Raw genomic sequence first — 13,734 nt, 5'->3', positions numbered from 1 at the left:
TTCAAGCTCAAATAGGATCTGGTGAAAAGAGGAGGAATGGGTAAACAAAGATAAGTTAGAATTTATGGCCACAAAGAGCACTTTTATCCTATAACGCTCAACCTTTGAAAATGCAAGACTAGTAAAAGGTTATATCCCATACCGGGAGTCGAACCCAGGCCACCTGGGTGAAAACCAGGAATCCTAACCGCTAGACCATATGGAAGCAATTATTAAGTAAAATGAGTCATGGACTAAGAAAAAGTGGGAATAAAGAAAATTTATATATATTTTTTCATTTTGCCGCGTTGAGCTTGTCTACAAACATCTGGTGGTTGCCTCGTTAGCGCAGTAGGAAGCGTGTCAGTCTCATAATCTGAAGGTTGTGAGTTCGATCCTGGGAGCAGTTATTAAGTATAATGAGTCATGGCCTAAGAAAAAGTGGGAATAAAGAAAATGTATATATATTTTTTCATTTTGCCGCTTTGAGCTTGTCTACAAACATCTGGTGGTTGCCTCGTTAGCGCAGTAGGAAGCGTGTCAGTCTCATAATCTGAAGGTCGTGAGTTCGATCCTCACACGAGGCACTGTTCAGTGAGTTTTTGTCTTCCTCCATTCATGCAGGAAATCGGGTTTTTCTGCCGAAACGTTTTTAATATATGAGGAAAGTGTTGTTGATTTCCTTGTCTTTTTTGAGTGAGTAGAAGAGATGGGAATGATTTGAGCTTTAAATCCAAAATAGGATTTTGCCTAAAAAGAAACAATATTAAAGCAAAGTCCCAATCAGATTGGGTGAAATAGTCTGATGGTTTCTTATTTATTGGCGAAACTAGTTCATTAAAAAAAGGAAAATTAGCCAAACTGACAGGATAAAGGGGTTGTTGACTTGGAGTGAGAAGGGAACAATAGGAATTATTTGAGTTTCAAGCTCAAATAGGATCTGGTGAAAAGAGGAGGAATGGGTAAACAAAGATAAGTTAGAATTTATGGCCACAAAGAGCACTTTAATCCTATAACGCTCAACCTTTGAAAGTGCAAGACTAGTGAAAGGTTCTTTCCCATACCAGGAGTCGAACCCGGGCCACCAGGGTGAAAACCAGGAATCCTAACCGCTAGACCATATGGAAGCGGTTATTAAGTAAAATGAGTCATGGACTAAGAAAAAGTGGGAATAAAGAAAATTTATATATATTTTTTCATTTTGCCGCTTTGAGCTTGTCTACAAACATCTGGTGGTTGCCTCGTTAGCGCAGTAGGAAGCGTGTCAGTCTCATAATCTGAAGGTCGTGAGTTTGATCCTCACACGAGGCACTGTTCAGTGAGTTTTTGTCTTCCTCCATTCATGCAGGAAATCGGGTTTTTCTGCCGAAACGTTTTTAATATATGAGGAAAGTGTTGTTGATTTCCTTGTCTTTTTTGAGTGAGTAGAAGAGATGGGAATGATTTGAGCTTTAAATCCAAAATAGGATCTTGCCTAAAAAGAAACAATATTAAAGCAAAGTTCCAATCAGATTGGGTGAAATAGTCTGATGGTTTCGTATTTATTGGCGAAACTAGTTCATTATAAAAAGGAAAATTAGCCAAACTGACAGGATAAAGGGGTTGTTGACTTGGAGTGAGAAGGGAACAATAGGAATTATTTGAGTTTTCAAGCTCAAATAGGATCTGGTGAAAAGAGGAGGAATGGGTAAACAAAGATAAGTTAGAATTTATGGCCACAAAGAGCACTTTTATCCTATAACGCTCAACCTTTGAAAATGCAAGACTAGTAAAAGGTTATTTCCCATACCGGGAGTCGAACCCAGGCCACCTGGGTGAAAACCAGGAATCCTAACCGCTAGACCATATGGAAGCAATTATTAAGTAAAATGAGTCATGGACTAAGAAAAAGTGGGAATAAAGAAAATTTATATATATTTTTTCATTTTGCCGCGTTGAGCTTGTCTACAAACATCTGGTGGTTGCCTCGTTAGCGCAGTAGGAAGCGTGTCAGTCTCATAATCTGAAGGTTGTGAGTTCGATCCTGGGAGCAGTTATTAAGTATAATGAGTCATGGCCTAAGAAAAAGTGGGAATAAAGAAAATGTATATATATTTTTTCATTTTGCCGCTTTGAGCTTGTCTACAAACATCTGGTGGTTGCCTCGTTAGCACAGTAGGATGCGTGTCAGTCTAATAATCTGAAGGTCGTGAGTTCGATCCTCACACGAGGCACTGTTCAGTGAGTTTTTGTCTTCCTCCATTCATGCAGGAAATCTGGTTTTTCTGCCGAAACGTTTTTAATATATGAGGAAAGTGTTGTTGATTTCCTTGTCATTTTTGATTGAGTAGAAGAGATGGGAATGATTTGAGCTTTAAATCCAAAATAGGATCTTGCCTAAAAAGAAACAATATTAAAGCAAAGTCCCAATCAGATTGGGTGAAATAGTCTGATGGTTTCTTATTTATTGGCGAAACTAGTTCATTATAAAAAGGAAAATTAGCCAAACTGACAGGATAAAGGGGTTGTTGACTTGGAGTGAGAAGGGAACAATAGGAATTATTTGAGTTTTCAAGCTCAAATAGGATCTGGTGAAAAGAGGAGGAATGGGTAAACAAAGATAAGTTAGAATTTATGGCCACAAAGAGCACTTTTATCCTATAACGCTCAACCTTTGAAAATGCAAGACTAGTAAAAGGTTATTTCCCATACCGCGAGTCGAACACAGGCCACCTGGGTGAAAACCAGGAATCCTAACCGCTAGACCATATGGGAGCAGTTATTAAGTATAATGTGTCATGGACTAAGAAAAAGTGGGAATAAAGAAAATGTATATATATTTTTTCATTTTGCCGCTTTGAGCTTGTCTACAAACATCTGGTGGTTACCTCGTTAGCGCAGTAGGAAGTGTGTCAGTCTAATAATCTGAAGGTTGTGAGTTCGATCCTCACACGAGGCACTGTTCAGTGAGTTTTTGTCTTCCTCCATTCATGCAGGAAATCTGGTTTTTCTGCCGAAACGTTTTTAATATATGAGGAAAGTGTTGTTGATTTCCTTGTCATTTTTGAGTGAGTAGAAGAGATGGGAATGATTTGAGCTTTAAATCCAAAATAGGATCTTGCCTAAAAAGAAACAATATTAAAGCAAAGTCCCAATCAGATTGGGTGAAATAGTCTGATGGTTTCTTATTTATTGGCGAAACTAGTTCATTATAAAAAGGAAAATTAGCCAAACTGACAGGATAAAGGGGTTGTTGACTTGGAGTGAGAAGGGAACAATAGGAATTATTTGAGTTTTCAAGCTCAAATAGGATCTGGTGAAAAGAGGAGGAATGGGTAAACAAAGATAAGTTAGAATTTATGGCCACAAAGAGCACTTTTATCCTATAACGCTCAACCTTTGAAAATGCAAGACTAGTAAAAGGTTATTTCCCATACCGGGAGTCGAACACAGGCCACCTGGGTGAAAACCAGGAATCCTAACCGCTAGACCATATGGAAGCAGTTATTAAGTAAAATGAGTCATGGACTAGAAAAAGTGGGAATAAAGAAAATTTATATATATTTTTTCATTTTGCCGCTTTGAGCTTGTTTACAAACATCTGGTGGTTGCCTCGTTAGCGCAGTAGGAAGCGTGTCAGTCTAATAATCTGAAGGTCGTGAGTTCGATCCTCACACGAGGCACTGTTCAGTGAGTTTTTGTCTTCCTCCATTCATGCAGGAAATCGGGTTTTTCTGCCGAAACGTTTTTAATATATGAGGAAAGTGTTGTTGATTTCCTTGTCATTTTTGAGTGAGTAGAAGAGATGGGAATGATTTGAGCTTTAAATCCAAAATAGGATCTTGCCTAAAAAGAAACAATATTAAAGCAAAGTTCCAATCAGATTGGGTGAAATAGTCTGATGGTTTCGTATTTATTGGCGAAACTAGTTCATTATAAAAAGGAAAATTAGCCAAACTGACAGGATAAAGGGGTTGTTGACTTGGAGTGAGAAGGGAACAATAGGAATTATTTGAGTTTTCAAGCTCAAATAGGATCTGGTGAAAAGAGGAGGAATGGGTAAACAAAGATAAGTTAGAATTTATGGCCACAAAGAGCACTTTTATCCTATAACGCTCAACCTTTGAAAATGCAAGACTAGTAAAAGGTTATTTCCCATACCGGGAGTCGAACCCAGGCCACCTGGGTGAAAACCAGGAATCCTAACCGCTAGACCATATGGAAGCAGTTATTAAGTAAAATGAGTCATGGACTAAGAAAAAGTGGGAATAAAGAAAATTTATATATATTTTTTCATTTTGCCGCTTTGAGCTTGTCTACAAACATCTGGTGGTTGCCTCGTTAGCACAGTAGGAAGCGTGTCAGTCTAATAATCTGAAGGTCGTGAGTTCGATCCTCACACGAGGCACTGTTCAGTGAGTTTTTGTCTTCCTCCATTCATGCAGGAAATCTGGTTTTTCTGCCGAAACGTTTTTAATATATGAGGAAAGTGTTGTTGATTTCCTTGTCATTTTTGAGTGAGTAGAAGAGATGGGAATGATTTGAGCTTTAAATCCAAAATAGGATCTTGCCTAAAAAGAAACAATATTAAAGCAAAGTCCCAATCAGATTGGGTGAAATAGTCTGATGGTTTCTTATTTATTGGCGAAACTAGTTCATTATAAAAAGGAAAATTAGCCAAACTGACAGGATAAAGGGGTTGTTGACTTGGAGTGAGAAGGGAACAATAGGAATTATTTGAGTTTTCAAGCTCAAATAGGATCTGGTGAAAAGAGGAGGAATGGGTAAACAAAGATAAGTTAGAATTTATGGCCACAAAGAGCACTTTTATCCTATAACGCTCAACCTTTGAAAATGCAAGACTAGTAAAAGGTTATTTCCCATACCGCGAGTCGAACACAGGCCACCTGGGTGAAAACCAGGAATCCTAACCGCTAGACCATATGGGAGCAGTTATTAAGTATAATGAGTCATGGACTAAGAAAAAGTGGGAATAAAGAAAATGTATATATATTTTTTCATTTTGCCGCTTTGAGCTTGTCTACAAACATCTGGTGGTTACCTCGTTAGCACAGTAGGAAGTGTGTCAGTCTAATAATCTGAAGGTTGTGAGTTCGATCCTCACACGAGGCACTGTTCAGTGAGTTTTTGTCTTCCTCCATTCATGCAGGAAATCTGGTTTTTCTGCCGAAACGTTTTTAATATATGAGGAAAGTGTTGTTGATTTCCTTGTCATTTTTGAGTGAGTAGAAGAGATGGGAATGATTTGAGCTTTAAATCCAAAATAGGATCTTGCCTAAAAAGAAACAATATTAAAGCAAAGTCCCAATCAGATTGGGTGAAATAGTCTGATGGTTTCTTATTTATTGGCGAAACTAGTTCATTATAAAAAGGAAAATTAGCCAAACTGACAGGATAAAGGGGTTGTTGACTTGGAGTGAGAAGGGAACAATAGGAATTATTTGAGTTTTCAAGCTCAAATAGGATCTGGTGAAAAGAGGAGGAATGGGTAAACAAAGATAAGTTAGAATTTATGGCCACAAAGAGCACTTTTATCCTATAACGCTCAACCTTTGAAAATGCAAGACTAGTAAAAGGTTATTTCCCATACCGGGAGTCGAACACAGGCCACCTGGGTGAAAACCAGGAATCCTAACCGCTAGACCATATGGAAGCAGTTATTAGGTAAAATGAGTCATGGACTAAGAAAAAGTGGGAATAAAGAAAATTTATATATATTTTTTCATTTTGCCGCTTTGAGCTTGTTTACAAACATCTGGTGGTTGCCTCGTTAGCGCAGTAGGAAGCGTGTCAGTCTAATAATCTGAAGGTCGTGAGTTCGATCCTCACACGAGGCACTGTTCAGTGAGTTTTTGTCTTCCTCCATTCATGCAGGAAATCGGGTTTTTCTGCCGAAACGTTTTTAATATATGAGGAAAGTGTTGTTGATTTCCTTGTCATTTTTGAGTGAGTAGAAGAGATGGGAATGATTTGAGCTTTAAATCCAAAATAGGATCTTGCCTAAAAAGAAACAATATTAAAGCAAAGTTCCAATCAGATTGGGTGAAATAGTCTGATGGTTTCGTATTTATTGGCGAAACTAGTTCATTATAAAAAGGAAAATTAGCCAAACTGACAGGATAAAGGGGTTGTTGACTTGGAGTGAGAAGGGAACAATAGGAATTATTTGAGTTTTCAAGCTCAAATAGGATCTGGTGAAAAGAGGAGGAATGGGTAAACAAAGATAAGTTAGAATTTATGGCCACAAAGAGCACTTTTATCCTATAACGCTCAACCTTTGAAAATGCAAGACTAGTAAAAGGTTATTTCCCATACCGGGAGTCGAACCCAGGCCACCTGGGTGAAAACCAGGAATCCTAACCGCTAGACCATATGGGAGCAGTTATTAAGTATAATGAGTCATGGACTAAGAAAAAGTGGGAATAAAGAAAATGTATATATATTTTTTCATTTTGCCGCTTTGAGCTTGTCTACAAACATCTGGTGGTTACCTCGTTAGCGCAGTAGGAAGTGTGTCAGTCTAATAATCTGAAGGTTGTGAGTTCGATCCTCACACGAGGCACTGTTCAGTGAGTTTTTGTCTTCCTCCATTCATGCAGGAAATCTGGTTTTTCTGCCGAAACGTTTTTAATATATGAGGAAAGTGTTGTTGATTTCCTTGTCATTTTTGAGTGAGTAGAAGAGATGGGAATGATTTGAGCTTTAAATCCAAAATAGGATCTTGCCTGAAAAGAAACAATATTAAAGCAAAGTCCCAATCAGATTGGGTGAAATAGTCTGATGGTTTCTTATTTATTGGCGAAACTAGTTCATTATAAAAAGGAAAATTAGCCAAACTGACAGGATAAAGGGGTTGTTGACTTGGAGTGAGAAGGGAACAATAGGAATTATTTGAGTTTTCAAGCTCAAATAGGATCTGGTGAAAAGAGGAGGAATGGGTAAACAAAGATAAGTTAGAATTTATGGCCACAAAGAGCACTTTTATCCTATAACGCTCAACCTTTGAAAATGCAAGACTAGTAAAAGGTTATTTCCCATACCGGGAGTCGAACACAGGCCACCTGGGTGAAAACCAGGAATCCTAACCGCTAGACCATATGGAAGCAGTTATTAAGTAAAATGAGTCATGGACTAAGAAAAAGTGGGAATAAAGAAAATTTATATATATTTTTTCATTTTGCCGCGTTGAGCTTGTCTACAAACATCTGGTGGTTGCCTCGTTAGCGCAGTAGGAAGCGTGTCAGTCTCATAATCTGAATGTTGTGAGTTCGATCCTCACACGAGGCACTGTTCAATGAGTTTTTGTCTTCCTCCATTCATGCAGGAAATCTGTTTTTTCTGCCGAAACGTTTTTAATATATGAGGAAAGTGTTGTTGATTTCCTTGTCATTTTTGAGTGAGTAGAAGAGATGGGAATGATTTGAGCTTTAAATCCAAAATAGGATCTTGCCTAAAAAGAAACAATATTAAAGCAAAGTCCCAATCAGATTGGGTGAAATAGTCTGATGGTTTCCTATTTATTGGCGAAACTAGTTCATTAAAAAAAGGAAAATTAGCCAAACTGACAGGATAAAGGGGTTGTTGACTTGGAGTGAGAAGGGAACAATAGGAATTATTTGAGTTTCAAGCTCAAATAGGATCTGGTGAAAAGAGGAGGAATGGGTAAACAAAGAAAAGTTAGAATTTATGGCCACATAGAGCACTTATATCCTATAACGCTCAACCTTTGAAAGTGCAAGACTAGTGAAAGGTTCTTTCCCATACCAGGAGTCAAACCCGGGCCACCTGGGTGAAAACCAGGAATCCTAACCGCTAGACCATATGGGAGCAGTTATTAAGTATAATGAGTCATGGCCTAAGAAAAAGTGGGAATAAAGAAAATGTATATATATTTTTTCATTTTGCCGCTTTGAGCTTGTCTACAAACATCTGGTGGTTGCCTCGTTAGCGCAGTAGGAAGCGTGTCAGTCTAATAATCTGAAGGTCGTGAGTTCGATCCTCACACGAGGCACTGTTCAGTGAGTTTTTGTCTTCCTCCATTCATGCAGGAAATCTGGTTTTTCTGCCGAAACGTTTTTAATATATGAGGAAAGTGTTGTTGATTTCCTTGTCATTTTTGAGTGAGTAGAAGAGATGGGAATGATTTGAGCTTTAAATCCAAAATAGGATCTTGCCTAAAAAGAAACAATATTAAAGCAAAGTCCCAATCAGATTGGGTGAAATAGTCTGATGGTTTCCTATTTATTGGCGAAACTAGTTCATTAAAAAAAGGAAAATTAGCCAAACTGACAGGATAAAGGGGTTGTTGACTTGGAGTGAGAAGGGAACAATAGGAATTATTTGAGTTTCAAGCTCAAATAGGATCTGGTGAAAAGAGGAGGAATGGGTAAACAAAGAAAAGTTAGAATTTATGGCCACATAGAGCACTTTTATCCTATAACGCTCAACCTTTGAAAGTGCAAGACTAGTGAAAGGTTCTTTCCCATACCAGGAGTCAAACCCGGGCCACCTGGGTGAAAACCAGGAATCCTAACCGCTAGACCATATGGGAGCAGTTATTAAGTATAATGAGTCATGGCCTAAGAAAAAGTGGGAATAAAGAAAATGTATATATATTTTTTCATTTTGCCGCTTTGAGCTTGTCTACAAACATCTGGTGGTTGCCTCGTTAGCGCAGTAGGAAGCGTGTCAGTCTAATAATCTGAAGGTCGTGAGTTCGATCCTCACACGAGGCACTGTTCAGTGAGTTTTTGTCTTCCTCCATTCATGCAGGAAATCTGGTTTTTCTGCCGAAACGTTTTTAATATATGAGGAAAGTGTTGTTGATTTCCTTGTCATTTTTGAGTGAGTAGAAGAGATGGGAATGATTTGAGCTTTAAATCCAAAATAGGATCTTGCCTAAAAAGAAACAATATTAAAGCAAAGTCCCAATCAGATTGGGTGAAATAGTCTGATGGTTTCCTATTTATTGGCGAAACTAGTTCATTAAAAAAAGGAAAATTAGCCAAACTGACAGGATAAAGGGGTTGTTGACTTGGAGTGAGAATGGAACAATAGGAATTATTTGAGTTTTCAAGCTCAAATAGGATCTGGTGAAAAGAGGAGGAATGGGTAAACAAAGATAAGTTAGAATTTATGGCCACAAAGAGCACTTTTATCCTATAACGCTCAACCTTTGAAAATGCAAGACTAGTAAAAGGTTATTTCCCATACCGGGAGTCGAACCCAGGTCACCTGGGTGAAAACCAGGAATCCTAACCGCTAGACCATATGGAAGCAATTATTAAGTAAAATGAGTCATGGACTAAGAAAAAGTGGGAATAAAGAAAATTTATATATATTTTTTCATTTTGCCGCTTTGAGCTTGTCTACAAACATCTGGTGGTTGCCTCGTTAGCGCAGTAGGAAGCGTGTCAGTCTAATAATCTGAAGGTCGTGAGTTCGATCCTCACACGAGGCACTGTTCAGTGAGTTTTTGTCTTCCTCCATTCATGCAGGAAATCTGGTTTTTCTGCCGAAACGTTTTTAATATATGAGGAAAGTGTTGTTGATTTCCTTGTCATTTTTGAGTGAGTAGAAGAGATGGGAATGATTTGAGCTTTAAATCCAAAATAGGATCTTGCCTAAAAAGAAACAATATTAAAGCAAAGTCCCAATCAGATTGGGTGAAATAGTCTGATGGTTTCCTATTTATTGGCGAAACTAGTTCATTAAAAAAAGGAAAATTAGCCAAACTGACAGGATAAAGGGGTTGTTGACTTGGAGTGAGAAGGGAACAATAGGAATTATTTGAGTTTCAAGCTCAAATAGGATCTGGTGAAAAGAGGAGGAATGGGTAAACAAAGAAAAGTTAGAATTTATGGCCACATAGAGCACTTTTATCCTATAACACTCAACCTTTGAAAGTGCAAGACTAGTGAAAGGTTCTTTCCCATACCAGGAGTCAAACCCGGGCCACCTGGGTGAAAACCAGGAATCCTAACCGCTAGACCATATGGGAGCAGTTATTAAGTATAATGAGTCATGGCCTAAGAAAAAGTGGGAATAAAGAAAATGTATATATATTTTTTCATTTTGCCGCTTTGAGCTTGTCTACAAACATCTGGTGGTTGCCTCGTTAGCGCAGTAGGAAGCGTGTCAGTCTAATAATCTGAAGGTCGTGAGTTCGATCCTCACACGAGGCACTGTTCAGTGAGTTTTTGTCTTCCTCCATTCATGCAGGAAATCTGGTTTTTCTGCCGAAACGTTTTTAATATATGAGGAAAGTGTTGTTGATTTCCTTGTCATTTTTGAGTGAGTAGAAGAGATGGGAATGATTTGAGCTTTAAATCCAAAATAGGATCTTGCCTAAAAAGAAACAATATTAAAGCAAAGTCCCAATCAGATTGGGTGAAATAGTCTGATGGTTTCCTATTTATTGGCGAAACTAGTTCATTAAAAAAAGGAAAATTAGCCAAACTGACAGGATAAAGGGGTTGTTGACTTGGAGTGAGAAGGGAACAATAGGAATTATTTGAGTTTTCAAGCTCAAATAGGATCTGGTGAAAAGAGGAGGAATGGGTAAACAAAGATAAGTTAGAATTTATGGCCACAAAGAGCACTTTTATCCTATAACGCTCAGCCTTTGAAAATGCAAGACTAGTAAAAGGTTATTTCCCATACCGGGAGTCGAACCCAGGCCACCTGGGTGAAAGCCAGGAATCCTAACCGCTAGACCATATGGAAGCAGTTATTAAGTAAAACGAGTCATGGACTAAGAAAAAGTGGGAATAAAGAAAATTGATATATATTTTTTCATTTTGCCGCGTTGAGCTTGTCTACAAACATCTGGTGGTTGCCTCGTTAGCGCAGTAGGAAGCGTGTCAGTCTCATAATCTGAAGGTTGTGAGTTCGATCCTCACACGAGGCACTGTTCAGTGAGTTTTTGTCTTCCTCCATTCATGCAGGAAATCGGGTTTTTCTGCCGAAACGTTTTTAACCCCTTAACGCCGAAGGACGGATATATCCGTCCTCAGCAGCTGCTAGTTCGCGCAGGAGGACGGATATATCCGTCCTGTGATCGCGCGGGTACTGACAGTTTACCCACGCGATCAGCGGCAGGAGCTCGGCTGTTATACACAGCCTGGCTCCTGCTGCAACTGCCGGAATCGAAGCGCGCGCCGATTCCGGCAGTTTAACCCATTAAATGCCGCTGTCAACAGTGACAGCGGCATTTAATGTGTTTGACAGAGGGGGGAACTCCCTCTGTCTCCCGATCGGCGCCCCCGCAAACAAATCGCGGGTCGCCGTCGGGTTTCCATGACAGCCGGGGGTCTAACAAAGACCCCCAGGTCTGTCTTCAGCATCTGCCTGTTAGGCGATGCCAGAGGCATGACCTAACAGGTTGCCTGTCAGTTTTACACTGACAGGCAATAATGCTTTGGTATACGAAGTATACCAAAGCATTATATATGCGATCGGCACATCGCATAGTGAAGTCCCCTGGTGGGACTAAAAAAAAAAAAGTAAAACAGTTAAATAAAGTTTGTGAAAAAAAAAATAAAAAAAATTACAGTCAAAGTCAAATAAAACTACTTTTTTGCCCCAAAAAGTGGTTTTATTTAATAAAACGGTCAAAACAAATCACACATACACATATATGGTATCCCCGCGATCGTAACAACTTGACCAATAAAATCAACACATTAATTAAACCGCCGGATGAACGGCGTCCAAAGAAAACGCAAAAAACAACGGCAAAATTCTCTCTTTTCTCCCATTCCCCCCATAAAAAATAAAATAAAAGTTCATCTATAAGTCCTATGTACCCCAAAATAGTACTAATGAAAACTACACATTGTCCCGCAAAAATCAATCCCACGTACGGCCACATCGACGGAAAAATAAAAAAATTACGCCTCTTGGAACGCGGCGATGCAAAAACAAGTAATTTTTTTCTAAAAGGGTTTTTATTGTGCAGACGGAGGAAAAACATATAAAACCTTTACACATTTGGTATCCCTGTAATCGTGCCGACCCATAGAATAAAGTTAACATGTTATTTACGCTGCATAGTAAACGGCGTAAATTTATAACGTGAAAATTAATGCTGGAATAGCTGCTTATTTTCAATTCTCTCCTAAAATAAAGTTAATAAAAGTTAATCAATATGTTATAAGCATCTAAAAATGGTACAATTACAAAATACAACTCGTCCCGGAAAAAACAAGCCCTTATACGGCTATGTCGACGGAATAAAAAAAGAGTTACGACTCTGGGAATGCGACCGTGGAAAAACAAAAAATAATCCTTGGTCATTAACGTGCAAAATGGCCCGGTCATTAAGGGGTTAATATATGAGGAAAGTGTTGTTGATTTCCTTGTCATTTTTGAGTGAGTAGAAGAGATGGGAATGATTTGAGCTTTAAATCCAAAATAGGATCTTGCCTAAAAAGAAACAATATTAAAGCAAAGTTCCAATCAGATTGGGTGAAATAGTCTGATGGTTTCCTATTTATTGGCGAAACTAGTTCATTAAAAAAAGGAAAATTAGCCAAACTGACAGGATAAAGGGGTTGTTGACTTGGAGTGAGAAGGGAACAATAGGAATTATTTGAGTTTCAAGCTCAAATAGGATCTGGTGAAAAGAGGAGGAATGGGTAAACAAAGAAAAGTTAGAATTTATGGCCACATAGAGCACTTTTATCCTATAACGCTCAACCTTTGAAAGTGCAAGACTAGTGAAAGGTTCTTTCCCATACCAGGAGTCAAACCCGGGCCACCTGGGTGAAAACCAGGAATCCTAACCGCTAGACCATATGGGAGCAGTTATTAAGTATAATGAGTCATGGCCTAAGAAAAAGTGGGAATAAAGAAAATGTATATATATTTTTTCATTTTGCCGCTTTGAGCTTGTCTACAAACATCTGGTGGTTGCCTCGTTAGCGCAGTAGGAAGCGTGTCAGTCTAATAATCTGAAGGTCGTGAGTTCGATCCTCACACGAGGCACTGTTCAGTGAGTTTTTGTCTTCCTCCATTCATGCAGGAAATCTGGTTTTTCTGCCGAAACGTTTTTAATATATGAGGAAAGTGTTGTTGATTTCCTTGTCATTTTTGAGTGAGTAGAAGAGATGGGAATGATTTGAGCTTTAAATCCAAAATAGGATCTTGCCTAAAAAGAAACAATATTAAAGCAAAGTCCCAATCAGATTGGGTGAAATAGTCTGATGGTTTCCTATTTATTGGCGAAACTAGTTCATTAAAAAAAGGAAAATTAGCCAAACTGACAGGATAAAGGGGTTGTTGACTTGGAGTGAGAAGGGAACAATAGGAATTATTTGAGTTTCAAGCTCAAATAGGATCTGGTGAAAAGAGGAGGAATGGGTAAACAAAGCAAAGTTAGAATTTATGGCCACATAGAGCACTTTTATCCTATAACGCTCAACCTTTGAAAGTGCAAGACTAGTGAAAGGTTCTTTCCCATACCAGGAGTCAAACCCGGGCCACCTGGGTGAAAACCAGGAATCCTAACCGCTAGACCATATGGGAGCAGTTATTAAGTATAATGAGTCATGGCCTAAGAAAAAGTGGGAATAAAGAAAATGTATATATATTTTTTCATTTTGCCGCTTTGAGCTTGTCTACAAACATCTGGTGGTTGCCTCGTTAGCGCAGTAGGAAGCGTGTCAGTCTAATAATCTGAAGGTCGTGAGTTCGATCCTCACACGAGGCACTGTTCAGTGAGTTTTTGTCTTCCTCCATTCATGCAGGAAATCT

At 38.7% G+C, this 13,734-nt stretch overlaps 6 non-coding genes across 6 annotated transcripts; 2 read left to right on the top strand and 4 right to left on the bottom strand.

The window, feature by feature from the left end:
* Positions 1–493: 493 nt before the first annotated feature.
* On the top strand, positions 494–566 carry TRNAM-CAU (transfer RNA methionine (anticodon CAU)). The gene has a single exon. It is a non-coding gene; the product is annotated as a tRNA-Met (tRNA).
* Positions 567–1,759: 1,193 nt separating this feature from the next.
* TRNAE-UUC (transfer RNA glutamic acid (anticodon UUC)) lies at positions 1,760–1,831 on the bottom strand. Its single transcript has one exon. It is a non-coding gene; the product is annotated as a tRNA-Glu (tRNA).
* A 2,279-nt stretch (positions 1,832–4,110) lies between these two features.
* TRNAE-UUC (transfer RNA glutamic acid (anticodon UUC)) lies at positions 4,111–4,182 on the bottom strand. Its single transcript has one exon. It is a non-coding gene; the product is annotated as a tRNA-Glu (tRNA).
* A 2,103-nt stretch (positions 4,183–6,285) lies between these two features.
* On the bottom strand, positions 6,286–6,357 carry TRNAE-UUC (transfer RNA glutamic acid (anticodon UUC)). Its single transcript has one exon. It is a non-coding gene; the product is annotated as a tRNA-Glu (tRNA).
* Positions 6,358–10,632: 4,275 nt separating this feature from the next.
* Positions 10,633–10,704, bottom strand: TRNAE-UUC (transfer RNA glutamic acid (anticodon UUC)). The gene has a single exon. It is a non-coding gene; the product is annotated as a tRNA-Glu (tRNA).
* A 111-nt stretch (positions 10,705–10,815) lies between these two features.
* On the top strand, positions 10,816–10,888 carry TRNAM-CAU (transfer RNA methionine (anticodon CAU)). The gene has a single exon. It is a non-coding gene; the product is annotated as a tRNA-Met (tRNA).
* The last annotated feature ends 2,846 nt before the right edge of the window (positions 10,889–13,734 follow it).

The sequence above is a fragment of the Rhinoderma darwinii genome, chromosome 3, assembly GCF_050947455.1.
Source record: "Rhinoderma darwinii isolate aRhiDar2 chromosome 3, aRhiDar2.hap1, whole genome shotgun sequence".
NCBI lineage: Eukaryota > Metazoa > Chordata > Amphibia > Anura > Rhinodermatidae > Rhinoderma > Rhinoderma darwinii.
This window is presented reverse-complemented; position numbering and strand designations above follow the sequence as displayed.